The following is a 13203-nucleotide window of genomic DNA, read 5'->3' as shown; positions in this document are numbered from 1 at the left end:
TGACCAAAACCACCATCTTTTCCTGAACTTTGCACATCCACCTTGACAACACGTTCATACTCCCATGCGTCAAATAATGCAGCTCGGTCCTTGGCGTCTGACACTGATGCTCATTTAGCATTTTTCTATGTGACATCCACCCTCAGAATTACGGGAATAACTGATGTAGTACAAAGAGTGAGATAGTCCACACAGGACGGGCAGGAGGGGAGGTGGATTAGTCAAACAAACCGCTGTTTGTGTCCCATGAAAATAAACTGAACCTTGACCTTTTGTCATGTCAGTTGTTAGTCACGTGAGTCGTTAGTGTCATTAGTCACGTGACTCACTTGAGCCTTAGTGTGAGAATGTGTTGACCCTGACCACCTTTCTATGCATTCTCTGCAGTATACCCACCAACCCCATGGCATGTATTAACATCTGTACTTGTGTATGTGCTTGCCTTAACAGCTCCGCTTGAAATGTTTTGCTGTGCTCTAAGAAATGGATTCATTATCGTTTCACAGCCATATCTGCCGGGAGGCTCGTCTTTTAAGCAGTGTGGAATTATGTAGCACTCCCCGGTTTGATGAGTGCAGTATTGGACCTCAGTATTCTGCACAAAATGTGCTCTAGTGTATTCACCAGTTCATAACAGAATCTTTGCTTTTCACCACGGCTGCAATAACTGTAAAAGAGATCTATCAATATGTTATCTGGGAGAAGATGATTGGATCAATTCTTGGAGTGTCTTAATTTGTCAGTGAGAGTGAAAGGGAACATTTGCTGTCTTTCAACTATAGTTTATTTACACTAGGGGCGTAGTCATCAGAGATTGAAAGCTGCCTCATTTGCTGCCAATACACCAACATATGGTTTACATACAGTACATCTTCTGTCTTGGCTCAATACCTGACAGTCAGTGTGCCTTCTCCATCTTTTTCAGCTTTCGTATTGTTCCGCATGGCTGACTTCCAATAATGATCCGATCGCTTATACTCAACATTACCTGCAGCAATCATAAAGTTATGACTGAGAACGCTGGCCTTTTTGAAGAGAGAAATGCTTTCGAGTTTCCCTGCTCTTTGATATTCTAAAGTCTGACTGGCTGCTATCGAAAGCATTCAACCCCAGAGAGGAATTATCCCATTTGGAAATTGGCAAATGAAAAGAAAAACTGAAGAAGCAGTGTTGAAGGTGACCTCCGATCTTTTAGCTTCATTGCTTGGCAAGTCGTTGCTGCTATCAGATAGAGGAAGGCTAAGCGGATAATCAGGCTGGCTGAACATACGTAGGAGGTGAATGCCTATCACTGATTGATCTCGCTCCTAGATTACCTCTGTCTCATGTAATTCCCTGTCAGCATAATTCAACCCACGAAATATTCCCTTTAGCCATAATGCCAAAGATGAGTGGAAAACATTTGCGTTGTGTAGTGTTATTGGAAATGGGATTGCTATTTTGTGACATACCTCAGGGCTGTGCACTGGGCCCGCTAAGCTTTTAAAAAAGTATAGGCTTGGATAAGAGAAAAGTCCATTATGTCTCATGCAGAATGCTTATTACAGTGAGACACTGGCTTTGATGTCTCAAAAGCTGTGAGGGATTATTTTCTCAGAGGTCAGTGTAGAATCAGAGTGCGATCAGTATCTCTGTGTCCTCTGTCTTGGAGGAAACTTCTCACACAATTTTCAATATTGTATAATACTGTATATCAATGAGACTTTCCTACCCAGATACACAACTGCCCATATCATTTTTTCCAGCACTTGAAACAACCTATCGTTTACATCTAAGAGTAACTATTGTACTCACTAAGTAAAGGTGGAAGTAGCGTGACATAATACAACGGAAAACCTTTGACAGTGGAGATCTCTACTCACAGAAGCTAGCAGTTAAGTTTCTGACCCCCGAATACATGTATGTCCAAAATGAACTTGCCTTATACAGGTGCTGGTCATATAATTAGAATATCATCAAAAAGTTGATTTATTTCACTAATTCCATTCAAAAAGTGAAACTTGTCTATTATATTCATTCATTACACACAGACTGATATATTTCAAATGTTTATTTCTTTTAATTTTGATGATTATAACTGACAACTAAGGAAAATCCCAAATTCAGTATCTCAGAAAATTAGAATATTACTTAAGACCAATACAAAGAAAGGATTTTTAGAAATCTTGGCCAACTGAAAAGTATGAACATGAAAAGTATGAGCATGTACAGCACTCAATACTTAGTTGGGGCTCCTTTTGCCTGAATTACTGCAGCAATGCGGCGTGGCATGGAGTCGATCAGTCTGTGGCACTGCTCAGGTGTTATGAGAGCCCAGGTTGCTCTGATAGTGGCCTTCAGCTCTTCTGCATTGTTGGGTCTGGCATTTCGCATCATCCTCTTCACAATACCCCATAGATTTTCTATGGGGTTAAGGTCAGGCGAGTTTGCTGGCCAATTAAGAACAGGGATACCATGGTCCTTAAACCAGGTACTGGTTGCTTTGGCACTGTGTGCAGGTGCCAAGTCCTGTTGGAAAATGAAATCTGCATCTCCATAAAGTTCGCCTCTCTATTAATGTGCTTAGACACAGAGCTCTGTGAACAGCCAGCCTCTTTTGCAATGACCTTTTGTGTCTTGCCCTCCTTGTGCAAGGTGTCAATGGTCGTCTTTTGGACAACTGTCAAGTCAGCAATCTTCCCCATGATTGTGTAGCCTACAGAACTAGACTGAGAGACCATTTAAAGGCCTTTGCAGGTGTTTTGAGTTAATTAGCTGATTACAGGTGTCTTCAATATTGAACCTTTTCACAATATTCTAATTTTCTGAGATACTGAATTTGGGATTTTCCTTAGTTGTCAGTTATAATCATCAAAATTAAAAGAAATAAACATTTGAAATATATCAGTCTGTGTGTAATGAATGCATATAATAGACAAGTTTCACTTTTTGAATGGAATTAGTGAAATAAATCAACTTTTTGATGATATTCTAATTATATGACCAGCACCCGTAACTCTGTTTCTGTCTCCAACTGAGAAAAATATCTGGTTCTTCAGCTGCTAAATGCTCCACTATGTTGACCAGCCAGTCAATAACTTTGTCTGTCTGCTGTTTGCTGCAGGGCTTTTTCACTGAACCTATGGAAACGAGGTTGATGGGCTGTCAAACCAAAACAGTGAGCTGAAAGATGCCAATGTGCCCTTTCGAGCTGAGTTGAAGAGCTGCTTAGAATTGGCTGTGGGTTGATCACTAGCAGTCACACGTTTCACTTTACACAAACTCACGTGAGTCATTGTTTGTATACGAACATTGACTTGAGCAGCTTTAATCATAGAGGTGAAAGGTCAGGACAACATGTCAACTTGTCACACAAGATACTGAACCTGATATGTACTGCTTTTGGCTCTATGCAGTGTCTTTTAGAATCATTGTTCCATTCAATGCTTTTGTATCGTAGGTATAATGAGCGTGGGTGACTGTGGATCAGGAAATAGAGCAGGTCGTCCATTAATTGGAAGTTAGGCAGGTTAGATCCCTGGCTCCTCCAGTTAGCGTGCCAAAGAGTCCTTGGGCAAGATACTGAAATGTCATGAGGTAGGGAGGATGATGAGCATGAAGATGGAATCATGATGCTTGGTGGTCAAAGTTGATGTTTTTTCTCATGTTGGATTAGAAAATCAAGGAGAAAATCAAACAATTGCACAATTCCTTTGCAGCCAAACCCACTGAACGAACTGTGAAAGAAGAAATGTGAAAATCCAAATTTCCATTTGACAACATTGCTACCAAAGGAACATGGTTCTTGTTAAGAAAAGCTAAGCTACAACTACTTTGAACTTAATGATAAATCTGGCAGATGCCTAGCAATCCAACTCAAACGCAATAAGAAAAATCAATCACATCAACATCACTCAGAAACCATTAATAATATTTTCCAAACATACTACTATTAATTATATAAAAATGTTGAAGAAAATAAATCGTAAAGTATCTATCAATCAATCATTTCATCTGTCAAATATCCAGATCAGACAAGATCTATTAAAGGCAGACATTAATCAAATAACACACGCTGCCTCTTCAATCTGATGAACAGATCCCATTGAAATAAAAATCAATACAGTTATCCTGTCATTAGATGCAGAAAAGGCATTTGAAAGAGTACACTGGACATTAATCATCAAAACTGTTGAACAGTTGTCTTAGGAAAATCATTCAATCAATGGAGGAAAATGCTCTACAGCACACCCACGGCAACAGTCACAACACATTGATTAACTTTTCCTGTACAAGACCAGTCAAGGATGTCTCTCACCATAACTATTCGTCCTATTCATCGAACAATAGCCAAAACAGCTGCAACAACAACATAACACACAAAATCAGTCTTTACGCTGATGACATATTAATATTTCTACAAAAAAACCTAATACATCACTCAATGAAGTTATCAAAATGATCAATGTATACTCCAACCTTTCTTAATAGTCAATAAACTGGAACAAATCTACTATTTTACCACTGTATCAGCATAGTTGGAATACCACACCGCAGAACCCACCCTTCTACCTCACTATGCGACTGTGGTAGAGCAGGGTCGTCCTTCATTCAGAGGATCGGCGGTTCGATCCCCGGCTCCACTAGTCCATGTCTGTGTTCTTGGGCCAGACACTTAACCCCAAATGGCTCCTGTAGCTGTTCCTACGGTTTATGTGAAGCACATTCAATTACCTTGTTGAAATATGCTCTACAAATAAACTTGCCTTACCTTACGGTGTGTGAATGTTAGTTAGAGTCCTGATGAGCAGGTGGCACCTTGCATGGTAGCCGATCAGTGTGTGAATGGGTTAATGATGACATATAGTGTGAAAGCGCGTTGAGAGGTTGGAAGACTAGAAAAGCTCTAATCAAGTACAAGCCATTTACTATTTATAATATCTATGTATAAAGATGTCCCTAAGACTGTCAGAATGATTCCATCTCAACTTCACTGCATTATTAAAAACTACAGACGATGACTTAAACCGCTGGATGATACTACCACGATGCATTATAGGCCGAATCTAAACTGTAAATTTGATGATACTACCAAAAATGAATTACCTATTCACAACGATACAGTCCAAGCTACAGTCAAATGGTTTAACGCTGTAGACACACTCATAACATAATTCTGTTGGCAAAACAGCGGCGGCCGGTAGCTCCCACATACTTCGATACGTTTAAGACAAAAATACACTCATCATCGGGAAAGAAAATATAAAGATTGAATTAAGGGCAGCTGCTCTTGGGACGATAATCGCCCACAAAATCTTCTGACCGCTCAGCCAGACTGGCCATCAAAATACCATCGGAGGCGGTGTAATCGACCCAGAAAAAGGGGGAAGAGAGCCGGGAAAAGGACTAAACAGCTTGGACATGAGGTTATTCCACTACCCAGCCTGCTCCTACCGAATGTCCTTTCGCGGGAAAATGATATGGATGAAATAAGTCTCAGCAACGGGAGATCAGAGACTGTTGTGCACACATCTTTACAGACACCTGGCTTCATCATAACATCCCAGATCAAGCCATTGCACTTGACGGTGAACTATATACCGTGCAGATAGAACACAAGACTCCGGTAAGTCGATGGACAATGTTCTCTTGATGACTAATCATTTTAAGATGCCGTCCATATTATGTGCCCACAGAAGTCATTAGTGTTTTTTGTTGCTGCTGTTTACATTCCTCCCGATGCAAATTCAAAAAAATGCACTCCAGGAATTGTATGACGTCATCAGCAGACACATTACAAAATAACCAGATGGTATTTTTATTTTAGCTGGTGATTTTAATCAAACAAACCTCAGATCTGTTTGACCTAAATCTCCACCAGAGGAAACAATACACTGGCCATGTCATCACAAATATTCCTGGCAGCTACAAAGCCCTCCCCCGCCCCCACTTTGGACAATCAGATCATATTTCCCTTTACATTCTGCCTACATACGCCCAGCTAATTAAACGAGCTAAACCAACAGTTAAAGGGTGGACGGATGAAGCTACAGCTGCTCTAAAGGACTGTTTTGAATGTACAGAGTGGCAGATTTTCAGGGATGCCGCCACCCAGGAGAATGACATCAATCTGGTGGAATATACAACAACAGTGACATCAGCAAATGTGTTAAAGATGTAGTGATCACAAAGACAATAAAATGAATGCCCCACCAGAAAGCCTTGATGAGTGGGGAGGTAATGGCACCATCAAAAGCCCCAAAAAACCCTGCCTTTCAGTCAGGTGACAAGAATGCAAACAGCATAGCCAGAGCAAGACTGAAAGCTGAAATCATGGAGAGAGGCGTCAAGAGATACTCGAGAGACCTCAACACCAACAACACTAAAGATACATGGCAGGAGATCCATAATGTCACAGCCTATAAAAGGAGGAGTACCCCCATCATGTGTGAGGCCATGTTGCCAGATGAGCTGACATGAATTCAATCTCCCCCATAAAACTGATGGTAAACTTAGCACTTAGGGCTTATACCTCATTCTGTAACGGTTTATGAGCACTTCCTCACAAAGAGACTCCAGCACCTCCTCCACTCTAGTGTTGAACACTGGAGCCCCCCAGGGCTGTGTGATCAGCCCCCTCCTGTTCACACTGTACACCTACGACTGCTACCCCAAACAAAAAGAGAACTCTGTTGTGAAGTTAGCCGATGACACTACCGTCATCGGCCGGATTACAAACGACAACGAGACTTCATAGAGAGAGGAAATCATCAATCTTCAGAATGGAGTTCAGAGATCAACCTACTGCTCCACGTCAGCAAAACCAAGGAGCTGATTGTTGATTTTAGAAAAAAGGAGGTGAAGACACACTTCCCTGTCTTCATCAATGGAGATGAGGTGGAGCAAGTTAGCAGCTTTAAGTTCCTGAAATCAGCATCACAAACAACCTGACGTGGTCCTCACACATCTCCATCCTGGTGAAGAAAGCACATAAACGGCTCTATTTCTTCAGGAAACTTAGGAAGGAAAAATTCCAATGCCGGGTTTTTGTCAACTTTTACAGAGTAGCAATAGAAAGTATCCTGACTGCAAAGATTACAAACTGGTATGGGATGTGTACGGTACAGGACAGGAGCCTCTACAGCGGGTGATTAAAACCACCCAGGACATCGTTGGCCCCATCTACAGAGCATCAGTGATATCGGTGAGAAGAGGAGCCTGAGAAGAGCTGAAGGATATTAAAAGACAAAACCCACCCAGACACAACCTGTTCACCTGCTGCCTGCTGGAAAGAGATGCAGAAGAATCAGCTACTGAACCACCAGCCTTCAAAACAGCTTCTTTCCTCTGGCTGTGAGACTCATTAATTCATCCTCCACCCTCCATATATATTATATATGTATATTTTTCTATTTTGTTTTCTTTTTTTGATGTAGCAAATTGGGACTACAATCTAAATTTAGTTGTGCAACATTGTCGCTACAATGAAAAATATAAACCTTGTAACCTTGAAACACCCTCCGCCCCTTCATTTCTATGTATCCATTTTTGTTAACCTGTATGCACCACTATCTACCTATCTGTATGTCATTCAATACTGAACCCCAAGTTGCTCGTGAAGTGCCATCAGTGTGCGAGTGTGTGTGTGAAGTAACATTTAGATCAGATCCTGATGAGCGGGTGGCACCTTGTATGGCAGCCTCTGCCATCAGTGTATGAATGTGTGAATGTTGACATGAAGTGTAAAGTGCTTTGAGTGTGGACTAAAAAGCCGCTATATAAATCCAAGTCCATCTACTATCCATCATAATCAATGTAGCAGCCTCTGGGTGATACTAGTAGGTTTTTAGATTTACCATCTGTGCAATTTTTTTGTTATAAAAACAGCTGCTGCTGAAAACATGCTGCATATTTCTTCATTCCTTCAGAGGGATGAAAACAAATGGCTCATCTAATGCCCTCATGTTTCCTCGCTTTCCTCATTGGCAGTATCTTCTTCCTACATAGGCTTTCCTAAGAGGCTGAGATTCTTGCACTCTCCCCGGTACAATAACAACATTTGAGGAGGTAGGCGAGTGATGGATAGACTCTCCATGTATGGGCAGCACTGTGTTTGCTGACTTCTAATAGAAATTGTTCTTATAGCGGTGTGATGCTATTTGTGAGCATGGACATGGCTTCAATGTGAATGAGTCACATGGATGAACAAAGTGCCCCATCTGTTCATCTGCAGTTAGATAATGTGTTATTCATAGGTTAGTTCAAGGATTCAAGGATCATTTATTGTCATTATGCAGCAGAGGCATGCACAACGAAATTCAGTTGTAGCCCATTTCAAACACAAGAAAAATATGACAAACAAAACATAAACAGTAGTACTTTCTTCTAGTGCATTTTTTTATTTGCATCATAAGGAATGTAAACAGCAGCAACAAAAAAACAATTCTCTTATCAGATAATATGGCCGACATCTTCACATTAAGAACTCAACATGAGGAAAACATTGTCCATCAACTGTGACCGTGTTTGAGCACCAAGCATCATGATGTAAACACAGAGTCCTCCTCCTCTGGTCCACCAGAGTCCTGCTCTCTGTCCTGCTGTCCCCCCGTCAAGTGCAGCTTGGTCTCTGTGAAGATGTGGGCTCAACAGTCACCGACCTCCCGCTGCTTTCATCCATCTTATTTTCCTGTGACTGAACATCAGACAGCCAGCAGTAGGTTGGTTAGTGGAGTAGTCTCAGGTCCTAGCTGGGTTAGCTTAGCTGCCATCTCGGCTCTCTTTCCTCTCCTCTCTGGGGCAGTTTGGTGGCGTTTGGCCCGGCAGGTCTGGCTGGTTGGTCGGCCGTGGACGGTGCTTAAAGCTAGTGTCTTTTTACCCTGTGACCAACCCAGCCATGCAGTTTTATCTAAATCCATTCGTAATCTTTCGAGATATCCTGCCAAGAGTGGTGACAGCAAAATATTTTCCAAAAGGCCAATTAGTAGAAACTAGTGAGAAAAACAATGATATACCAGTGAAAACATTTAATGACTTTCCTTTCCTTTCCTTTTACTCATGACTGCTGGGCCTCTTTTTAAGAAGGAACTAAAGGTTTAACTTTTACAATTGCCATTGTGTTGTTATCTGGCAACACATTCTCACACCAATGTGTCCAATAATGCAGCTTGGTCACTGGCACTAAGCTTCAAACTATGACATTCGTACTATTCGTCAGTTTTGCACGTTTCAGTGACATTGAGTCAATATACACTCGTTACATGCATAGTGTCTTTTCAAAATAAACTTCCATTCTTCACAGGAAGTTTGGTTTAGGCAACAAAACCACTTCGTTAGGTTTAGGAAAAGAGCATCCGGTGTAAAGCAACGAACGACACTAATGACTGATGTGACAACGGTTAATATTTACTCTTGATTACGCACGAGAAAGCAACAGCAACAAAAAGATTTTGTGGGATATCTACAAATTACGGCTCATTCTTTTTTATTGGTTTAGCTTTACACACACAAATCGTAGTTGTCAGACGCAGAGGAGCGCTGACTAAGATGCGTTATTTGACGCGTTGGTAGTACTTGTTGGATATGGGATGGGTCACCAGTGCTTTTTGGAGCATTTTCTTTAGACCTTGATAGTTGCTGCATCAGGCTGTTTTCACACTGACATGATGCAAAGTGAGGCTAAAGGTGAGACATAACCACATGCAGTGCCCAGGGCAGAGCCAGCAACTGCACCATGTTCAAATTAACATTAGTAGGATTCTATTTTTAAAAATCCCCTTGTTGACCCTCGCAGATCAGAGGTAAACAAGCTTTATATTCCACAGCCTGGATCTTTACACTGACACTGGAACGGTTTGGAAGTAACTCATTACTCATGACGAATGCTCTGACACATGTCATATTGTATATGCACAAAACGTGCCCTCGGGCTGAATGTGTCCGTAAAGACTAGCCTACAACACGACACTGGCTCGTTCTTTGATTGTGGTGAGAAAAAAAAAAAACAGTTGAGTATAGTAAAATCTGTCAGAGTGGTTTACCAATGAACAAAGCAACATTAGTGTTCCCATGAATGGAGTATTACAATATTAAAGGGAAACCAAGACCCTATTTCCCATGTTTATGTCTTACTGACTGTAAGGGACAACAATTTCTGAAATTGATCCAGCATTGAGGGAGAACGCTGCAGCTGTGCGGGCTGTAATGTTATGGCTCTGGACATTCTGCCCTGTCAGTTACTTCCACAAATTCCAACATTTGTAGGCCTACTTTGATGAACAATTTTTCTTGAGCCTTGATTATTTATTCAAACCACTTTTTCCAAGGTCAATAATGAACTCTGCCGACACTGTGTTAACATGTCATTTCCACTCTTTAAATCTAAAATATGTTGAGAACGAAGACACATTTTTCCCCACAAATGATAACCCATGATAAATACATTTATTGAAATATATTATCTATAACACAATGAATGTCTGTCTGTCGGCCTGTCTGTCTGTCCTTCGCATCTACTTCACATTTGGTGAGTGTATTGCTGGGGACCCAAGAACGTACTTTGTCGTAGTTGGTGGAATTTGGACACAAGAGAACGGCGCTCTGTGCAGCAATGGGGGCGGAGCTTCAGGGCTTTGCATGTCGTCTGCAGCAGGCAGTTCACTGTTGCTGCTAAATGCTGGATATACTAATGTTACAACTGGTAACCTCAATATATCATGGCTGATGTAGTGCTCACGACTCAAGGGAGCGTTTGAGCAGTTTTCAAGAAAGCAGCAACACCACAGGCCCAGCATTCAGCCCGTTCCAGGCATGTCTTTAACAGGTACAACACTAGTATATATAATTAGGAATAATCTTCCAAACAAACTCAGGGGAATTGCGTCATCTTCCATAGCGGACTGTCAGGAAGTCAGCAGAAAGGTCACTTGAAGCCCCTGGCTGACATGATGAATTGTGGATGTGGACACTTGGCAGTTCAGACGTCACAAGTACACACCTGTAAAATCAAATCACAGATCTGCATGTGTCTAAAAGTACCAACATTTTGATGCCCAGACACAATTCTTACTCTTTGAAACAAGCAAGATGTAAAGATGGCAGCATGTCCTTCCTTGTTTGATAACTAATGGCCTGACATCACTATTCCCAGGCCCTGCTGTTGGGGTGGCAAAAGAGCACACCATCCTTTTTACCTGCATATGTGCATTCTTTGGTCTGTCAAATGCCTACAGGGATGAAACAGATCTACATCGCTCCCATGTAGCTCTGGAGAGGGGTTGATAAGAAGCAGCCATTATAATAAAGCAGTGTAGATCCCCTGTGTTCTCCTCATACTGCAAGTACCTGGACTGTGGCTCAGGAGGTAGAGTGGGATGTCCATTAATTGCACAGCTCAGTGGTTTGTCCCCTGCTTCCTCCTGTCCACATGTCCTTGAGCAAGACCCTGCACCTTAAATGGCTCCCGATGGACGGGCCAGAGCCATCAGTGTGAGTGTGTGGATGAATTGAGATCTGTGAGACGCCAAATGTCACCGTGAAGGTAGAGAAGTGCTCTGTAGGGGCAGTACATTTATCATTTACCTGCACTAACTTCCATACAAACATATATGCCGACACACACTGGTACTTTGTGGGATTTATAGTGGAGGTTTACTGAGCATACAGGTTTTGATGAGCACCTCGCCTGAGTAAATTTGATCATTGATAACGTGTGTTTTTGTGGATTTGAGTGTGTGTGTTTGTAGAGCAGATTATTGTGGTGGGCCCTGGCCCTATCTCTTTCGGCCAGTCGCTCACTGTGACACGCCTCTCACATGACAACTCGGCTGTTATCTCTCTCCCACCAGACTCTGCACCCTCAGCCCCCTCACCCCTCCTGCCCCTACACAGTATTTGCTTCTCTCTGTCTCCCCACCTCTTTCCCTTTTATCTTTATTGCAGGATTGCTTTACTATAAATCTGTAGGAGTCCGTATTTTATTCACAACAAATTTCAAGTAAATATAACCTTCTCCAGCTGGCCATTTTAAATGTAACTTTAAGCTGCAATGGTACATACTTTATTATGGAGATAGATGCAGACATACAAATAGATACGTCTATCATCAACTGTCTTACATCTACAATTTAAATGTGTGTTTGACTCCTTTTTCAATGAAATTCAATTCTATTCAATTTATTTTTTGTAGCCCAAAATCACAGATTAGCCTCAGAGGGTTTTACAATCTGTACACATACGACATCCTCTGTCCCAGGACCCTCACATCGGAACAGGAAAACAGAGGAGTGGAAATGAAAGCATTGTTTCAAGAGGAATAAAGAGAATTGTGGGAAAAATGATGCTGGCGGAGGGGTGGGGGTGAAAACCGAGCCAATCAAGGTTGGGCGTGTGTGCCGTTACACACCAATGACTCCCACTTCAATACCTCCCCCAACCTCAGCTGTTCAGTTGCCTGCCACACTCTCTCACTCACTCACTTACACACACACACACACACACAGTATGCTTCATATATCAGCCAGACTACCATACTATACTACCATACAGTGTGGGTATCACACTGTGAGTCTGTGGCGGCTACAGAACACTGTATTCTTCCTGCAGGCCGTCAGTCTGAAGGACACTAACATCAGTCAGACACTGTCAATAACCCTTTAACACCTACATATCCACTGCTGCTGGTATATATTATCACTTTACAGTTCATAATAAGTGATTATTATCTGTCACTGTCAATATAAATGCTAGAGGCTGCATATACTGTAGACATCTGTTCGTAATCATTCAGACCCACGGCCTGTATAAAGACGTTTTATTTTTTATTTTACCGTTGGTCATTGTTGCTTTTTAAATATAAGAATATGATATTTACGTGAACACTGCTCGTGTACATGACAGTCCTGTCTATTCTTTACCTTTATCTGTCCTGCTTTGTTTCCTTTTTCCTAGGTCTTATTTCTATTTCTGTGTAAGTACATCAAGGGAGATGCAAAAGAGAGAAAAAAAACAGAGCCAACTTCCTTTTATGATTTCACATACTTCTGGCAAATCAATCTGATTCTGATTGTGGTTGGAGAAGAGGATGATCTGTGTACACGCTATAGGGCCAACTCTCCAAGCCTCTCGCGTGCCTGCCTTTGGGTTTCACATGTGACTTTTAAATCCTAACAAACCAAAGACTTAAGTTTGAATAATTTGATAATACCTAACATAACAATAATTAAC

At 41.6% G+C, this 13203-nt stretch overlaps 1 protein-coding gene and 1 long non-coding RNA gene across 2 annotated transcripts in view; one reads left to right on the top strand and one right to left on the bottom strand.

Annotated features, from left to right (window-relative positions):
* Window positions 1-13203, top strand: part of nrxn3a (neurexin 3a) — a 127048-nt gene that overhangs the window by 28107 nt on the left and 85738 nt on the right.
* On the bottom strand, window positions 8358-11733 carry LOC142968303 (uncharacterized). Its single transcript, XR_012959033.1, has 2 exons — window positions 11323-11733; window positions 8358-10975 (listed from the first exon to the last, which is right to left on the bottom strand). It is a non-coding gene; the product is annotated as an uncharacterized LOC142968303 (long non-coding RNA).

The sequence above is a fragment of the Anarhichas minor genome, unplaced genomic scaffold (genome assembly GCF_050575085.1).
Source record: "Anarhichas minor isolate MPS153535 unplaced genomic scaffold, ASM5057508v1 ptg000040l, whole genome shotgun sequence".
In the NCBI taxonomy this organism is placed as follows: Eukaryota; Metazoa; Chordata; class Actinopteri; order Perciformes; family Anarhichadidae; genus Anarhichas; species Anarhichas minor.
Note: the sequence above shows the minus strand (reverse complement) of the source record. Positions and strands in the feature narration are given on the sequence as shown.